Source organism: Lycium ferocissimum, chromosome 2 (genome assembly GCF_029784015.1).
Source record: "Lycium ferocissimum isolate CSIRO_LF1 chromosome 2, AGI_CSIRO_Lferr_CH_V1, whole genome shotgun sequence".
Classification (NCBI taxonomy): Eukaryota; Viridiplantae; Streptophyta; class Magnoliopsida; order Solanales; family Solanaceae; genus Lycium; species Lycium ferocissimum.
In genome coordinates, this window is record NC_081343.1 from 17,909,159 (window position 1) to 17,926,984 (window position 17,826).

The following is a 17,826-nucleotide window of genomic DNA, read 5'->3' on the forward strand; positions in this document are numbered from 1 at the left end:
GATTGTTGTTGGGTTGTTGTTGATTTTTTTTTGGGAGGTTTAATTCTGGGGGTGTCGTATTATAGGGGGAATCTTGGGAATTTGATTAAATAAGTATTAATTCAAGATTTGGAATTTTAAGTCTTATGAATAGTAATTGGTAAAGGTGACCATTTGCAGTTTACGGCCCCGAAGGCAGGAATGAGATTAGACGAGCGTAAAGGCACGAAGGTATGTAAAGCCCTTTCTTTCCTTCTCTTGGCATGTCTAAGTACGTTAGGCCGAGATTCGAGCTTCCGGGGCGACTCTGCCTCTCCTCGGAATCCGAGCTTCATTTGACCTACACATTCAGTAGGGTGAATTGGAAATGTCTGTTTGGTGATATTTGCTCAAACACCCGTAGTTCGCCTAAATGATATTGGAGGGCCTTGGATCCTTGTCTATGACCTCGCCGGGCCCAATGACCATGGTTGGGGTCCTTCACCCTCCGATACGATCGGGGGTGGGGCCCACGCGTTCAAGAGCTTCCTATGTCACTCTGTTTGGCATATTTGTGTGATTTTGAAAAGAACTTTTGGCTATCGCTCCGATTACTATAAAATAGCTATTTTAACTACCTCATTGAGTTGGATAATATATTTTGACACATAAGAACGATTTTAAAAGATTGTAACTATTGTATACTAATTCTGATAAACCCGAAACTTGTTTCTGCACTTACCGATGTTAGTAAATATATTTGGCCATCGGATTTGGAAGGCGACTTAATTATTCATTTACTCATATGCACGTGATCTTGATACGTGATTATGATCTACGAAGTTCGGTTTGACATATTTCGAGATAATGTTCGGAAAGAACCCTGATTTAACTATTGTCTTGGTTTTAAAGGAGGGTGTGACTTGGTTGTTTGTTGAGTTTGTAATTAAAAAAATTGTATACGTATGGTACTTACGATTACGCTCGTGTGTATGGTTATTACCTCTTTCGCCGAGTCCCGGTGCCGGTATGTGTGATATTGTCCGCTGGATACTTGGCCGGGCTGTGCCATGTCGCTGGATGCTTGGCCGCGACATGTGTACGTGTGATATCGTCCATTGGATATGACCGAAGGGTACAATGCGTGACCGGCGGATTCTTGACCGCGGTATGTATGTATGTGTGTGTGTATATTTATATATTTATGATATTAGCAGGTTCCTGGCCGCGGTATATGTGTGTATGCATGTACATGATATTACTACCGGCGGGCTCCTAGGCCGCGGTATGTGTGTATGATTTGTGTATGTATGATTTGGAGGTCGGATGGAAGAACGTTGGTATTCGGACTATTATGCTCGCGTTAGGTACACTTTATTTCGTTTTTTGTATTTTCGCTTTGCATACTCGGTACATATTAAAATCTTGACCCTCTTTCTTCGGGGGCTGCGTTTCATACCGCGCAGGTACCCACAGATGAGCAGATGATGTTAGCGGAAGGTGTTCCGGCTGGATTGGCGAACTCCGTTTCACTCGGGTCTTCTCGGGTCGGAGTGCGCTTGTACGGTGTCGAAGTTATGTTAGAGACTTTGCGAACAGTGTCGTGTGTACGAGATGTCCGTTTGTAAACGGCTATGTAATATGGCCGGTGTATCAGTGTGCATTGTATTATGAATTTTGTGTGTTCTGATTCGTTATGGTTACGGATTTTGTTTGATTTGAAAAGAAATGAAAGGCATGTGTTTTAGAAAAAAATTTCACCCCCGTGCTATGTTATGCTTTGTGGGCCCGGTATGGCTATGAGTATTATGAGAGTCTGTGGGTTCGCTCAGCCCTAGGTAGGGTTGGGTGCCACATCCTGCATTTATCGGAAATCGGGGTGTGACAGAAAGACTTGGATTATGGAAGGAAATAGAAAATGGGTTACAAGCATGAGAATAGTGACACAGTTGAGTAGCGACTTAATATGAATCATGATTCTTGATGTGTTGTGATTATAATTATGTTATAAATGATATTAAGAATAGGGGAAAACATTATATAAGGATAAATGTAATGTCGTATTATGACCATGGCTATGAATGATTTGATATGGAATTGGGAAACTTGAATAATGTGGGGTGAAAGAAGATTGTTGAAAATGATATGATGAATGTTATTATTGACATTTGGGACTTGATATATGATATGGAGAAGGTTGTATAAACAAAGGAAATGGTGCCCAATTTTCTCTAGCTTTAGTTCAAGCATGCTCATGTTATCGATTAACTAATGTTAGTAAGAACTCTCTTGAAGGTAGAAACGTGAATATTGGAGAGGAACATGCAAGTGATAGAGTAGCTAAACGAAAAGGTATGTAAGGCTAGTCCCTTCTTTCTAAGGCATGAATCTTGTGATATGACTTTCCCCTATCTCTCCATGACTTTCTTACATCCCGAAAATTATGAGTCCATGATTATAAAAGCTTCATATGAGATAAAGATAGGTGATACGTTATGAGTACGATAATGATGATGACGAGCCTATGTTTAAAGATCTTAATTATGATTATTTGATGTTGTTCATTGTGTTACACTCACCTTATAATGCTAGTTCCTCCAAGGTGAGGCAGAATGCTTATGAAACGCCATAATAGAATTGGGGGTTCACGACCTTACGTCACCCCGAGAGAGTTATAGTTATCTTTGAGTTTTTATGCATGATTCATGACAATTATATGACGATGATATTACATCGCGCCTATATGGCCGGGCAGACACTGCTAAGGCGGCAGCGTATACACCATGTCTAGATAGCATGGGCGGACACTATTAGTGGGTGACATGAGATGGTTACCCCGGACGCGGGAGGCCTGGACGCGGGCTAATGATGATCACACAGTACCTATGTGGTCGGGTAGCTTATATATATATATATATATGCATACATGATATGATGATGCTTATGAAGTAAGTTAGCATGCATTACTCAGTCTTAAGTGACGATCGATTCTGTGGAGGTTGTTCCTTACTTGATGTCTCCTTGTTTCATTGATGTATTATTGTTGTTTATGCCTTACATACTCAGTACAATGTTCGTACTGACGTCCTTTTCTTTGGATCTTTGTGTTCATACCGGAGTAGACAGGAGGTGACCTGGATTCATAGGAGCTATCGACAGTTGCGGCAGGAGAACTCCATTACTCCGGATGTGCTATTTTGAGATATTATTTTGTGTACATACTTGGGGTACGACGGGGTCCTGTCCCGTCCTTATGTCTAGTACTCTAGTAGAGGCTCGTAGATACTAATGTGTGGGTAGTATGGTCTCATGAATCCATCATTGTATATTTTTAAATCATTTTTGTAGCCGTACGGGCTTATGTATATCTCGTGTATCGCTTTGGGGTTTATATATATATATATATATATATATATATATATATATATATATACGACGGGGTCCTGTCCCGTCCTTATGTCAAGTACTCTAAAGTAGATGCTCGTAGATACTAATGTGTGGGTAGTATGGTCTCATGAATCCATCATTGTATATTTTTAAATCATTTTTGTAGCCGTATGGGCTTATGTATATGTATCGCTTTGGGTTACATATATATATATATATATATATATATATATATATATATATATATATATATATATATATATATATATATTCAGGTTGAGTATGATGACTAGCGGGATGAGCGGTGCTTGTAGTCGCTCGAGTACCGTCATGGCTTCTAGCGAGGGTCGTGACACTAGGATAGTTTGAGTCCTTCTGGTGTAAATGTAAATTTCTTCCCCTACTTCTGAGAGAAGCTTCATCCTGGTCATCTTCATCCTCCAAGTCTAATTTTGAGATGGATAATGTAGCGTTATTATTCATTTCTTCTTCTCCCTTTTCTGTTGAAGAGATCTCTTCGGTTAAGATCTGGTTTCTGAGACTTCTGGCTCTATTATGTAGATACTCCTCTTCCATCTTCATACTTTCATGATTCATTTGAAGAGTAGTGAATTATTGAATCAGATTTTTTCTTTATATGCCGACCTGTTCTAACAAATTGAGGAGATATTGTGCCACCTTTTCTAGATTGTTCCTCGTGTAGGTGGGAAATTTATCTCTACGTTCTGTGAATTCCTTTCCACAGATGACCTCTGTTGTATCTGATTCTGAGGAGGCCTCTTCAACTGGGAAGTTTTCTTAGTAAGATTCTTTGTTCATAAGAGGTTGTGTGATCTCTTCAACCCTGATATTTTGAATGGGGAGTTGATATAGGGTCTTCCGTATTTCTATTGAGGACTTATTATGTGTCACACCCTAACCCGATAGGGCATGATGGGCACCCGACCCTTACGTGAGGCCGAGCGAACCCGCTGACTCTCGTGAAACTCATAATCATACTGGGCCCTTAAATCATGACATGAGCACAAAATGAAAACCTTTCAAAGAACAACATGCTTTTCGTCTTTTTTTAAATCAAATAAAATCTATGATCATATGAAATCTGTAATGTAATGCATAATGATACATCGGCTTATAGAGCCGCTTACAAAACTGACATATCATACACGTGACTCTGTCTGCAAAGTCTCTAACATAAACAAGCTGTCATAACATAAATACTCTGACTCGGCAGCACTCCGGAGGAAATGGAGCTCGCCAATCCAGCTGGAACATCTCCTACTCGTCTGTGTACACCTGCGTGGCATGAAACGCAGCCCCCGAAGAAAGGGGTCGGTCATTTGAATATGTGCGAGTATGTAAAGCATGAAATATAGTAAGCGGGATCATACTGAAGTAAAGAGTACAGAAAATCATAAGACTTGCCTTCGAAAATGTCACACCCCGATCTTACTAGGGTCTGATGGGCACCCGACCCCATATTTGGAGCCGAGCGAACCCGCTGACTCTTATTGCACGTAAGAACTACACCGTTTTTTTTTTTTTTTGACTAGCATTAACATAAATAGCACAATTATGAACATAGGCTAATAAGCTTTGCGATCATACTATACGTGACGGGGATAATCGGAGTACAAATAGCCATCGTACGTATCCGTCTCACGAGCCTGCGAACATAATACACATATACATAGGAAGGGCCGAGTACTCGCCGTGCCCGAATATATACAAAAGTAGTACCAAGGAACTGGGCTCCGGGGAAACAACCGGAGCACTTTGCAAAATGCTGGGGGAAACTCCTAGGGATCAAATCCGGCTACCGCCGACCACGCGCGCATGAAACGCGGCGTCCATAAGAAGGGACGTCGCACGAATAGTGTACCGAGTATGTAAGACATGGAAAATAGCATAAACAAGAGCATAGATTATAAGTAGCAATATCGTGGGGTCATGGATATATACTGAGATAAGAAAGCAACCTGTGCATAGGAACACCCCTTTCAGACCGGATGCCATGCATGCTTGTTTTTCCTTTTTAGAAAAAGAACATTTCTTTTCATAGACATAGAAAATAGAGTTTATGTCATATCATGTTATATCATAGCATATCATAGTATATCATAGTATCATAGCATAGCATAGTATATCATAGTATCCTAGCACCGATCATACATAGCGTAGTATATCGGCACCGCCCACGTTGCGTGCGGAAATGCTCCGGCTCGCCCATAAATCCGCGTCCGGGCATCCCGCGTCCGGGATGATAAGCCGGCCCCGACCTGTGTGGCAATGAAACATAGTTTCCTTCCATTTATTCCTTCCCCCCACCCCATGTACATATACATATATACATAGGTCATATAAGCATGCAGGAGAGCCCAAGAAAATCATATATTCATCGGAGTGACGTAAGGTCGGGAACCTCCGATTATATTATAGAATAACTATGGGCGCTTGTCTCACCTTGATGGAATGACTAATATAAGGCGAGACTATTAGTGGAGAGTAATATCATGAGAAAAGATAAAACAGGATCATAAGGCATCGTTTCATATACTTGGAATCTTTAAAGAAAAACATTATTCATGAGTAGAGTTGAGAATTCAAGAAATAGCTTAACGTTCTCATCTCGTCACTGGAATCATAGACTTGGAACCTTTAATCATAGAATCATCATGGTCATAGTTATCATGTAAACATTTTCTTCCTTGACATCATCCATGGCATTGTAAAATATGTTCATCATCGTTATTGTAAAACTTACCTTGCCATAAACCTTTGTTCTGGGAAAATACGAGCACTTTGGAAAACATTTACTAGTTATCGGAGGAGAAGATTTATGCTTTGGCATCAATGGATTTGGTAAAGCAGCTATTATTGAGCAGTCGGAATAATAACCAAAAGCTTCCCTTAACTATAGAATGGTAATAAGCCAAATGAGACAATAGGAGAGAATTCGGGAATAGTGGCCCCACCTCGAGTCAAATGAGGCGGCGTATCAAATTTACGTATATTACAATTCATGGCGTCACTTGGGAGGGTCTTAGGGTAATCGAGTCCTATTTATGTAAGTTCTGGATGTTTAAGAAGTTTTTCCAACATTTCACGCAAGTTCTAATTCAATTCTATTGAATGAATAGTAGTTAATTTCAATCTCGGATTTCTAGGAAAGGAATTATCCCGAGGCCCGTGTCCAAACCTATTACGTCTAAAACATGCCAAGAAAGAGAAGTGAAGCCTTACATACCTCTTTTCGCTCCTTATGCCACTCCAAATTCAAGTCGCAAATCCGCCAGAATCTACAAATTGGTCATGTTTACCAAACATGATTAGTGCCTTTAGAATTGAATTCTTAAAATAATACTTGGCTACCGAAATTTCGGCAGCACCTTCCCTGTAAATACTCCATTCCACCAAGTTCAACTTGGCCAATTTCAATCAACAACAATCCGGGAATTCAACCGTGACCAAACTAACAACACAATATCAACAACCATACTAACAATTTCCATATTCAATCCAAGTTACATTATAATAACTCAATCAATATACTACTTCCTTCAAAACCTTCCAACTCCAATAAGAACATTATAATTCATATGCCAACAACACCATACTAACAACATTATCTTTCATACATTCAAGAACATAATATTCAATTTAAATACTTCAATCACAAGTCTCCAACTTCTACAACTTCACAAGATTATTATGCATTCGTTAGCAACATAGTATCCACAACTCAACAACAACCAAAACACTAGATAAAATTGGCTCATCTTCTTTCATCATTCAACACATATACACGGCTACACATACAAACATGCCACACTTCCATTATTATCATACATGCACAACCACAACCTTTGCAAAATCGTGCAACTTCCATCATCAACATAACATTTACAATAACAACCAAACACTAAATAAAATAATTAGCACAAAAATCTCCACACACACACATATACACATGCACGGCCACATACACCACTTCCATATTTCTCATGAATTTCATCCTTTTTGTGTACTACAACATGCAAAAATATCCATAACATGTAAAGAGAATGAATTCTTACCTCCTTCTTTGATTCTTCACTTGCTTGAATTTCCAACTTGTGAAGTTATGTTTTCCTTGCTCTACAAATCACTCCACCTTACCAAGAACCCTTTATTGAATTGCTTGACTAGGAAGAACAAGTTGAAACTCTTCTCTCTCTCTCTCTCTCTCTCTCTCTCTCTTTTTTTCTTTCGGTTTTTTTTTTTTTTCAAAGGGTCGAATGGCCTTGGGAGTTTCTCCTTCTTTCTTGCTCTTGAATTCTCTAGAAATTATGAGAAAAGATGACCATTAAGTCATCTTTTAAGCTTATGCCTTAATTCTCATATGGGCTTGGCCCGTCAAGAAGGGGTTGGACGGCCAACATGGCCCAATCCAACACAAGCCCACTTTTTTTTTTGTTGTTACAATTCATGAAAATTATTTTCCAAATTCCAAATTTACCCTTCGTCTTCCTCCATAATTCCACGAAACGTATTGCGAATTTTCCTTTATGCCCTTGACCTTTCTTAATAATTTCGCTTCTAAATGCTTCATAAGCCATTTATATGCTTAACAAAATAAAATAGGGTCTTGCTTGTCTTCCTCCCGCAATTGTCTTGAATTATCCGATTGCACAAAATGCGGGATATAACATCCTCCCCCCCTTTAGAACATTCGTCCTCGAATGTTAAACTGGCCTCATAGTGTATTATGACACTTTGGGGAGGTCTCCTCCATAGATGCCTCACATGTCGCTTAACATATCCATTTTGGAAGCCCAGGTTACTTGTAGGCCGTGAGCCAATTAGTTTCGCTCTAAACGCTGGCCCTGAGTTAATAAGTCCCCCTTATTGAAACTTGAATTGTCCTAGTCCATTTTAGGTCTAACATGTCCGTCTCCCCTTTATGCTAGTCTAGTCCGTCCCAACCTACACGACTTCTACCGAGTTTCCAACCACTTCTAAAACGTCCTCACAACGGGTCCACTTCTATCTTCACTTTCCCCGACCATACTATTACCCTGTCTCCCCGTTCAGATCTTCACTATGCACCACCATTCCCACGTACAGTTAGCGCTTATCCAGAGTTTCTAAATTCGCACTAGTGGCGGAGACATCCCAACTCGTTTGATTTGGCTCGGGTTTCAACCCAATACGCTCAGCAATATAAGGCGCAATATATATATATCATCGTAAAACCTAAATCAATCGATGTATACACATTATAGGAAATACTAATAATATACCTGGTACGGCATCAGGGGATGGCTCAGGATCCTGTCGGCCAACTAGCGCATAGGTATGATGCTGGGGTCCACTCGAACTGGGTATGCCTTCTCGGTCTCTATAACGATCCGCTAATATCCGGACCTTTGCACACGGAGGGCGCACCAATGACGGCGGGTCAACTACTACTCTCGTGGGATGAACCCTACCGCCACGTCGAGACGGGCGGCCGCGCATAAAATGACCCCCGGCACGGCACGAGCATAGCAAGCACACATTTGTACCCGCGAGACACGGCCCCGCATGTAATCTACGGCACTGAAGGCATCGTGATACGGGTGGTCTCTTCTGGCTGGACTCACCGCCATACCGGGAACCCAAAACTCCATAGCCCTGACCTAACCCGGCGGGCTGAGCTTGGTCTCTATTATACCTCCGCGGGCAATCGCGCATCAAGTGGTCGATCCGGCCGACGTACAAAACAAGCACCTCGTATCTAAGTAACACCGTCCCGCAGTGTGGCCCGTCACATTGCGCGCACCGCGGTTGGGGTAACCCCGTATTACTAAAGTCGGCTCTATGCCGGGACCCCGAAACTCTGGCACTCCGATCTGGTCCTGAGTGCCCAAAATGCTCCTGTACCTGTCTCCCTCTGTACTCCCTTCTAGCCCTTTTCCGCGACCCCTATCACCAGATCCCATGCCCTGTTGTTGAGCCTGAGTGGCTACTACTTGAGTTAACGAAGGATAGCCTCGTCTCATCTCTCCCGAATTGAAGCCTCGGGGGGAACCGGAGGTGCCGGAGCCGGAGTGGGAGCTCCTTCTTGCTCTCTAACATCGGCGGAGTGCGAATAGCACGAGAGGTGGCCTCGTTATGGGACTCACCCTCTTCAATATTTATCGGCGGCCCCCGTCTAATCCGCCTTTCTCCCCTATCTTACCCTTCTCGGCGGCTGTTGCTTTCATCTTCACAGGCGTCGGCGAAAATGTAACACCGGATTAGGAAAAAGAGAAACCTCTCGTTATAGCTCTATCGCACGATCTAGAATACAAGGAAGGTCAAATTTCCTAAATGCCTGCTGCCTCCGCGTTTATAAGTGTGGCGCTCCACACACCCATAAATGACTCTTGGACACGGCTCGTAGACAAACCCCCAGACCGCCCCTCGCTCGATACCACTTTGTCACACCCCAATCTTACTAGGGTGTGGTGGGAACCCGACCCCATATTTGGAGCCGAGCGAACCCGCTGACTCTTATTGCACGTAAGGACTACACCGTTTTTTTTTTTACTAGCATTAACATAAATAGCACAATTATGAACATAGGCTAATAAGCTTTGTGATCATACTATACAGCGACGGGGACAATCAGGAGTACAAATAGCTCCGTACATATCCGTCACGAGCCTCTAAACATAATACACATATACATAGGAAGGGCCGAAATCACGCGGCCCGAATATATACACAAAAGTAGTACCAAGGAAGGGGGCTCCGAAACAACCGGAGCGCACGCAAAAATGCTGCCGGGAAACTCCTAGGGATCAAATCCGGCTACTCCGCCGACTCGCTAAGCATGAAACGCAGCGTCCACAAGAAGGGACGTCAGTACGAATAGTGTACCGAGTATGTAAGACATGGAAAATAGCATAAACAAGAGCATAGATTATAAGTAGCAATATCGTGGGGTCATGGATATATACTGAGATAAGAAAGCAACCTGTGCATAGGAACACCCCTTTCAGGCCGGATGCCATGCATGCTTGTTTTTCCTTTTTAGAAAAAGAACATTTCTTTTCATAGACATAGAAAATAGAGTTTATGTCATATCATGTTATATCATAGCATATCATAGTATATCATAGTATCATAGCATAGCATAGTATATCATAGTATCCTAGCACCGAACAGTGTCGGCTCGCCCACATTGCGCCGGAATGCTCCGGCTCGCCCATAAATCCCGCGTCCGGGCATCCCGCATACGGGATGATAAGCCAGCTGACCAGGTGGCAATGAAACATAGTTTCCTTCCCATTTATTCCTTCCCCCCACCCCAGGTACATATACATATATACATAGGTCATATAAGCATGCAGGAGAGCCCAAGAAAATTATATATTCATCAGAGTGACGTAAGGTCGGGAACCTCCGATTATATTATAGAATAACTATGGGCGCTTGTCTCACCTTGAAGGAATGACTAATATAAGGCGAGACTATTAGTGGAGAGTAATATCATGAGAAAAGATAAAACAGGATCATAAGGCATCGTTTCATATACTTGGAATCTTTAAAGAAAAACATTATTCATGAGTAGAGTTGAGAATTCAAGAAATAGCTTAACGTTCTCATCTCGTCGCTGGAATCATAGACTTGGAACCTTTAATCATAGAATCATCATGGTCATAGTTATCATGTAAACATTCTCTCCCTTGACATCATCCATGTCATTGTAAAACATGTTCATCGTCGTTGTTGTAAAACTTACTTTGCCATAAACCTTTGTTCTGGGAAAATACGAGCACTTTGGAAAACATTTACTAGCTATCGGAGGAGAAGATTCATGCTTTGGAATCAATGGATTTGGTAAAACAGCTATTATTGAGCAGTCGGAATAATAACCAAAGGCTTTCCTTAACTATAGAATGAAAATAAGCCAAATGGGACAATAGGAGAGAGTTCGGGAATAGTGGGCCCACCTCGAGTCAAATGAGGCGGCGTATCAAATTTACGTATATTACAATTCATGGCGTCACTTGGGAGGGTCTTAGGGTAATCGAGTCCTATTTATGTAAGTTCTGGATGTTTAAGAAGTTTTTCCGACATTTCACGCAAGTTCTAATTCAATTCTATTGAATGAATAGTAGTTAGTTTCAATCTCGGATTTCTAGGAAAGGAATTATCCCCGAGGCCCGTGTCCAAACCTATTACGTCTAAGACATGCCAAGAAAGAGAAGTGAAGCCTTACATACCTCTTTTCGCTCCTTATGCCACTCCAAATTCAAGTCGCAAATCCGCCAGAATCTACAAATTGGTCATGTTTACCAAACATGATTAGTGCCTTTAGAATTGAATTCTTAAAATAATACTTGGCTACCGAAATTTCGGCAGCACCTCCCCTGTAAATACTCCATTCCACCAAGTTCAACTTGGCCAATTTCAATCAACAACAATCCGGGAATTCAACCCGGCCAAACTAACAACACAATATCAACAACCATACTAACAATTTCCATATTCAATCCAAGTTACATTATAATAACTCAATCAATATACTACTTCCTTCAAAACCTTCCAACTCCAATAAGAACATTATAATTCATATGCCAACAACACCATACTAACAACATTATCTTTCATACATTCAAGAACATAATATTCAATTTAAATACTTCAATCACAAGTCTCCAACTTCTACAACTTCACAAGATTATTATGCATTCGTTAGCAACATAGTATCCACAACTCAACAACAACCAAAACACTAGATAAAATTGGCTCATCTTCTTTCATCATTCAACACATATACACGGCTACACATTCAACATGCCACACGGCCAACATCATACATGCACAACCACAACCTTTGCAAAATCGTGCAACTTCCATCATCAACATAACATTTACAATAACAACCAAACACTAAATAAAATAATTAGCACAAAAATATCCACACACACACATATACACATGCACGGCCACCCCTCCACTTCCATATTTCTCATGAATTTCACTCCTTTTTGTGTACTACAACATGCAAAAATATCCATAACATGTAAAGAGAATGAATTCTTACCTCCTTCTTTGATTCTCCAACTTGCTTGAATTTCCAACTTATGAAGTTGTGTTTTCCTTGCTCTACAAATCACTCCACCTTACCAAGAACCCTTTATTGAATTGCTTGACTAGGAAGAACAAGTTGAAACTCTTCTCTTCTCTTTTCCTTTTTTTTTTCGGTTTCTTTCTTTTTTTTTTTTCAAAGGGCCGAATGGCCTTGGGGAGTTTCTCCTTCTTTCTTGCTCTTGAATTCTCTAGAAATTATGAGAAAAGATGACCATTAAGTCATCTTTTAAGCTTATGCCTTAATTCTCATATGGGCTTGGCCCATCAAGAAGGGGTTGGACGGCCAACATGGCCCAATCCAACACAAGCCCACTTTTTTTTTTGTCATACAATTCATGAAAAATTATTTTCCAAATTCCAAATTTACCCTTCGTCTTCCTCCATAATTCCACGAAACGTATTGCGAATTTTCCTTTATGCCCTTGACCTTTCTTAATAATTCCGCTTCTAAATGCTTCATAAGCCATTCATATGCTTAACAAAATAAAATAGGGTCTTGCTTGTCGTCCTCCCGCAATTGTCTTGAATTATCCGATTGCACAAAATGCGGGATATAACAGAAAACATATATCATGCATGTCAACGTTATAAAATCATCGTAGAAACATATAGCGTGTCCCGGCCCTCTAGCGAGGGACTCGGTGAGTAAAATCATAATATACATATATAAAGTGTACATATAACGTGCCCCGGCCCTCTAATGAGGGACGCGGTAAATAAAATCATATCATCATCATGCATATATATACATACATATATATATATATATAACGTGCCCCGGCCCTCTAGTGAGCGACGCGGTGAATAACGTGTCCCGGGCCCGCTAGCAAGGGACTCAGTATGCCATCCTGGCCGCCATCCCCATCATCACATCATCATCATATATATATATATAACGTGCCCCGGCCCTCTAGTGAGGGACGCGGTGAATAATGCAAAGGAGTCGTGCACGAATACATGCCCTGGCCCGGGACGCAGTGAAGGACATATTGAGGCTGGCACGAGCAGAGTAGTGAGAAACCAAATGCAATTAAAACATCTCAAAGACTCAATGAAGTAGTCTAAACGGAATGTCATTTGAAAGTCGGACAATAGTTATATCAAATATCTTTCGGAAACATAGCATACATCATAAACGTATTAACAAAACCATAAGGACCATAGTCATATTCAAACCATAGGGATCATGGTCTTATGCCAACCCAATCCGAGTCCGCCTCGGAAAGTTACAAACATTATTCACTTTAGAATTTTCTACGAACGAATCGAAGCGATCCGAGCCCTTATGTGAAAGTTACAGATGTTCGTAGTTTCGGAATCGTTTAGGAACAAAACTCTTTTTGAAAACAAAACTCTTATGCAACTTTTGAAATTTAGTCATACAAAAGACATAAGAACCATAATTCGACTACATTAAGAATACGAATATCAAGAGAAAAATAAGAATCATGGACATGCTCGGATCACCAGAGTAGAATTACCTCGAGAATCGTGTCATAGCTTATTTACTCTAAGACATGCCAAAAGAAAGAAAGGGTAGCTTTACATACCTCGATCGCTTCCTAAGCTAATCCAATTCAAGCCTCGACTCTCCAAGGTCTACACAACGTCAATAGATATCGAATATTAGTTGAAGGCATTTAGGAATTCAATTCCAACTAGCACTCAATCCTCGTTAAATTTAAAAGATTTCCCCTATAAATCCAACGACCCCGAGAATTCAACTCGGCCAAATATCCAACAACAATACCAACAATCACATCAACAATATCAATAAGCAATTCCAAACGCATTCTAACATTAATAACTCCTTTCTACGTAATCCGACGACATTCATGCATATTCAATTCAACTTCATACATTCAAACTAATATCAACGATCGCATATTCAAATACCAATCCAAAATCATTCAAACACGATTCAAGAACATTTCCAACAATCCGCACAATATTCCAAACAACCCAATTAATGCCCTACTTCACCCGAAACCTCCAAAATTTCAAAGAAACAACACAACACATTTTCTTCCTTCCGAATTCATGAACTACATTAATAATCCATTACTTCCATAAATTCCATAAACTATATAAAATTCCATAACAAGCCGCAGACAACTATAACTTCGCTTTGAGTCATTAAACTTTCATTAACACCATAGAATCCACAACACAACAATCCAAACATACTAAATAAATTTAGTTCTTCACTTCCATTCAACACTACACATGCACGGCCATATCCATGCTCACGATTCAACATCAACATATCATGTTTCACGATTTTCATCCATTTCTACATATCACAACATGCACAAACACCTATTAAACATGTAAAGATGATTAAATCTTACCTTCCACTTAACTTCTTCCTCGGCTAGAATTGGCAAATTGCGACAACAAGCGATTTTCTTGTTCCAACAACTACTCCACGTTGACGAGGACCTTCCAATTGATATGAAAGCTTGAAGAAAACAATTTTTCATGATCAACTTTATAGGGATGGTTCGGCCAGGCCCTCTTGGCCGTTTCTCCTTCTTCTTTTTTTCTTCAAGTTTCTTGAATATTCTAAGGTGGAAAAGATGAATTATGTGTCTAGCTTGGTCATCCATAATATATATATATATACAAGTCCCCTACAAATATAATTTACACAAGTGGCCTATGGCCCACAAGTCATGTGCATGGCCACATGGTCATTTTTTCATGAATTTAAATTTCCAAAACTTCACTTTTGGCCCCAAATTTTCATGAAATGTCTATCCTTCCATAATTCACTTTTAACCCCAAATTCCTTAATATTCCATACCAACAAAATCATAGGCGACTTATGCCTTAAAACAAAGTCGGAAAAATAGCCTTGTCCATATCTTGTCGCAACCACTTAGAATATTCCAACGTACAAAGTACGGGATATAACATTATGATTGTCCTATTAAGTCTTCAATTTTTCTTGACCATTCATCATGGCCTGTTCTTCTGTTAAATTTTGATCTTCAAGATCTGAATTGTCTATAAGTGTCAGATCCTCCATGCCTCTTGATAGAGTTCCACTTTTGTTTTCCCGTCTAGGCCTTACATTTTCTCCTTTTGTTTTTCCACCATCCACAGTAGTTGCTTTAAGAAATGTGTGGGGGTTCCATCTCTTATTGTCCCTACTAAAAGCATAGGGGTTAAAGATATCATGTCTTATGAAGAGATTCCTATGCCTATTCTTGATCTTCAAGTTAGCAATTTGAGAACTAAGGAAGTTGCTTCAGAGACAGTGTTATGGAGGAACCAAAAGGTTGAAGAGCTACATGGGAAGTGGAAGAGGATATGTCACGACCCAACCCCGTAGGCCGTGACTAGTGCCTGAGCTGGGCACCCAAACACAATCACTAATCTGAATCACATACAGATAGCTTATACGGACACAAATATCAAACACTGTCTCAGATTATATCAAACTGACGCAAACACATCTCAAACACAACCATATATATACCAGAAGCCGACAAGGCTATCAAATGGCGCAGTGGCCCAAAACATATACAAATGCAAGCCGACAAGGCTGCCATGGCGAATGGGATAGCCCAGAACATATAATATACAAACACACACGTACGATGAAATAGGCCTAACCCACATATACGTCTACGGATCTCTAAACGGTACAAACGAATCATATGACGGGACGGGGCCCCACCGTACGCCTGAACAAACCAATACATATGCAACGAACGAATGTATACCAAAATGCGGGCTCCGGAATAAGGGGAGCACTCCAAATGTACAGAAAGGGTGTCCTAGACGGTTGATCACCGAACTATACGTCCGTACCGCGGGCATGAAACGCGGCCCCCGAAGAAAGGGGGTCGGCACGGAATATGTAATTCGAGTATGAAAAGCTAAGATATAGTAAACAAATCGAGTCATAATCGAAATAGAGATACGAAAGTGAATGCATTTCCAAAATATCAAAATGTTTACTTTCAAAATACAAATCATGCATAGGGCTCAAAAAATATGGTCGCCCGCCCGTCATCGGCGCCATAACATAGCATAACACCAGAAAGTTTCAAATCTCCGTATCCCCGTCACACATCATAACACATGTCACGACCCAGCCCCGTAGGCCGTGACTAGTGCCCGAGCTGGGCACTCGGACCCACCTATCAATCGTATTCAGATCATAGCAACAAAATGGAAACTTATACGTACGTAAAGGCACGACACCGCGCACACATATATACATATATCACATATACACTCCGGAGATATACGTAACATAAACACGACCGAACAAGCTACCCACAACCCACGTTTATGTCTACAGTGCCTCTAATGTTAATAACGTAATCATATGACGGGATTGTGGCCCCGCCGTACCCCCGAACAAATATACACAAACATAACAAAGAGTCTGCACTCAAAATCTAGGCTCCTGGGACAAGGAGCTCTCCAAAATAGCCGAGTAGGGATCCTAAGTTATGCTCGGCTCCGAACGAGTATCTTTACCCGCGCGGTATGAAACATGCACTCGAAGAAAGAGAGGGTCAAGACGAAATATGTACCGAGCATGTAAAGCACTAAGATAATAAATAGAGCCATAACCGAACTCGGAAGTTATCGAAATAAACATAGTAATCGAAATCAAAACTTGCCCGTGAATCATATATCATGCATATCCGTGTGTCATATCATCAAATCATTATGTACATGTATACCCCCCTCCGAGAGGGACTCGGTGAATAAAATCATGCAAACGTCATGTATAGTAATCATGTAATCATATGCATATGCCGTACCCGCCCCCTCTAGTGAGGAACTCGGTGAATAGGATCATCAAATGCCATCCTGGCCGCCATCCCCATGTCATCACATCATCATAACATCATATATATGTATAGCGTACCCGACCCTCTAGTGAGGGACTCGGTGAACAATGCAATGAGACTGTGCACGAATACGTACCCGGCCCGGGACTCGTGGAAAGATGCATTAAGGCATGCACGAGCGGAGTAGTGAGAGACCATATGCACACAAATCATTTTATGACTCGATGGAATAAAATAAATTAAACGAACTATCATTTGGGAATCGGAACAATAGTCATATCAAATACTTCTGACTTTACTTCCTGAAACATGCCAAACCGGACTTAGAAATCATAATTACATATTGAAGTCATATGAGTAACAATCCTCATTGTAAATGCATACAAATCATAATTCTAAACTTACCAAATAAGTAGAGAATCCATACTCGGAGATCAAGGTGAAAATAGTACTAAATCTTTCTTAAAGGTCATTAAGGATAATCATAGAAAAGCCGCGGACCCACGGACGGGTGCCGACCCCATCCGGGCCCGACTACAAGAGTTAGGGAATGTTATGT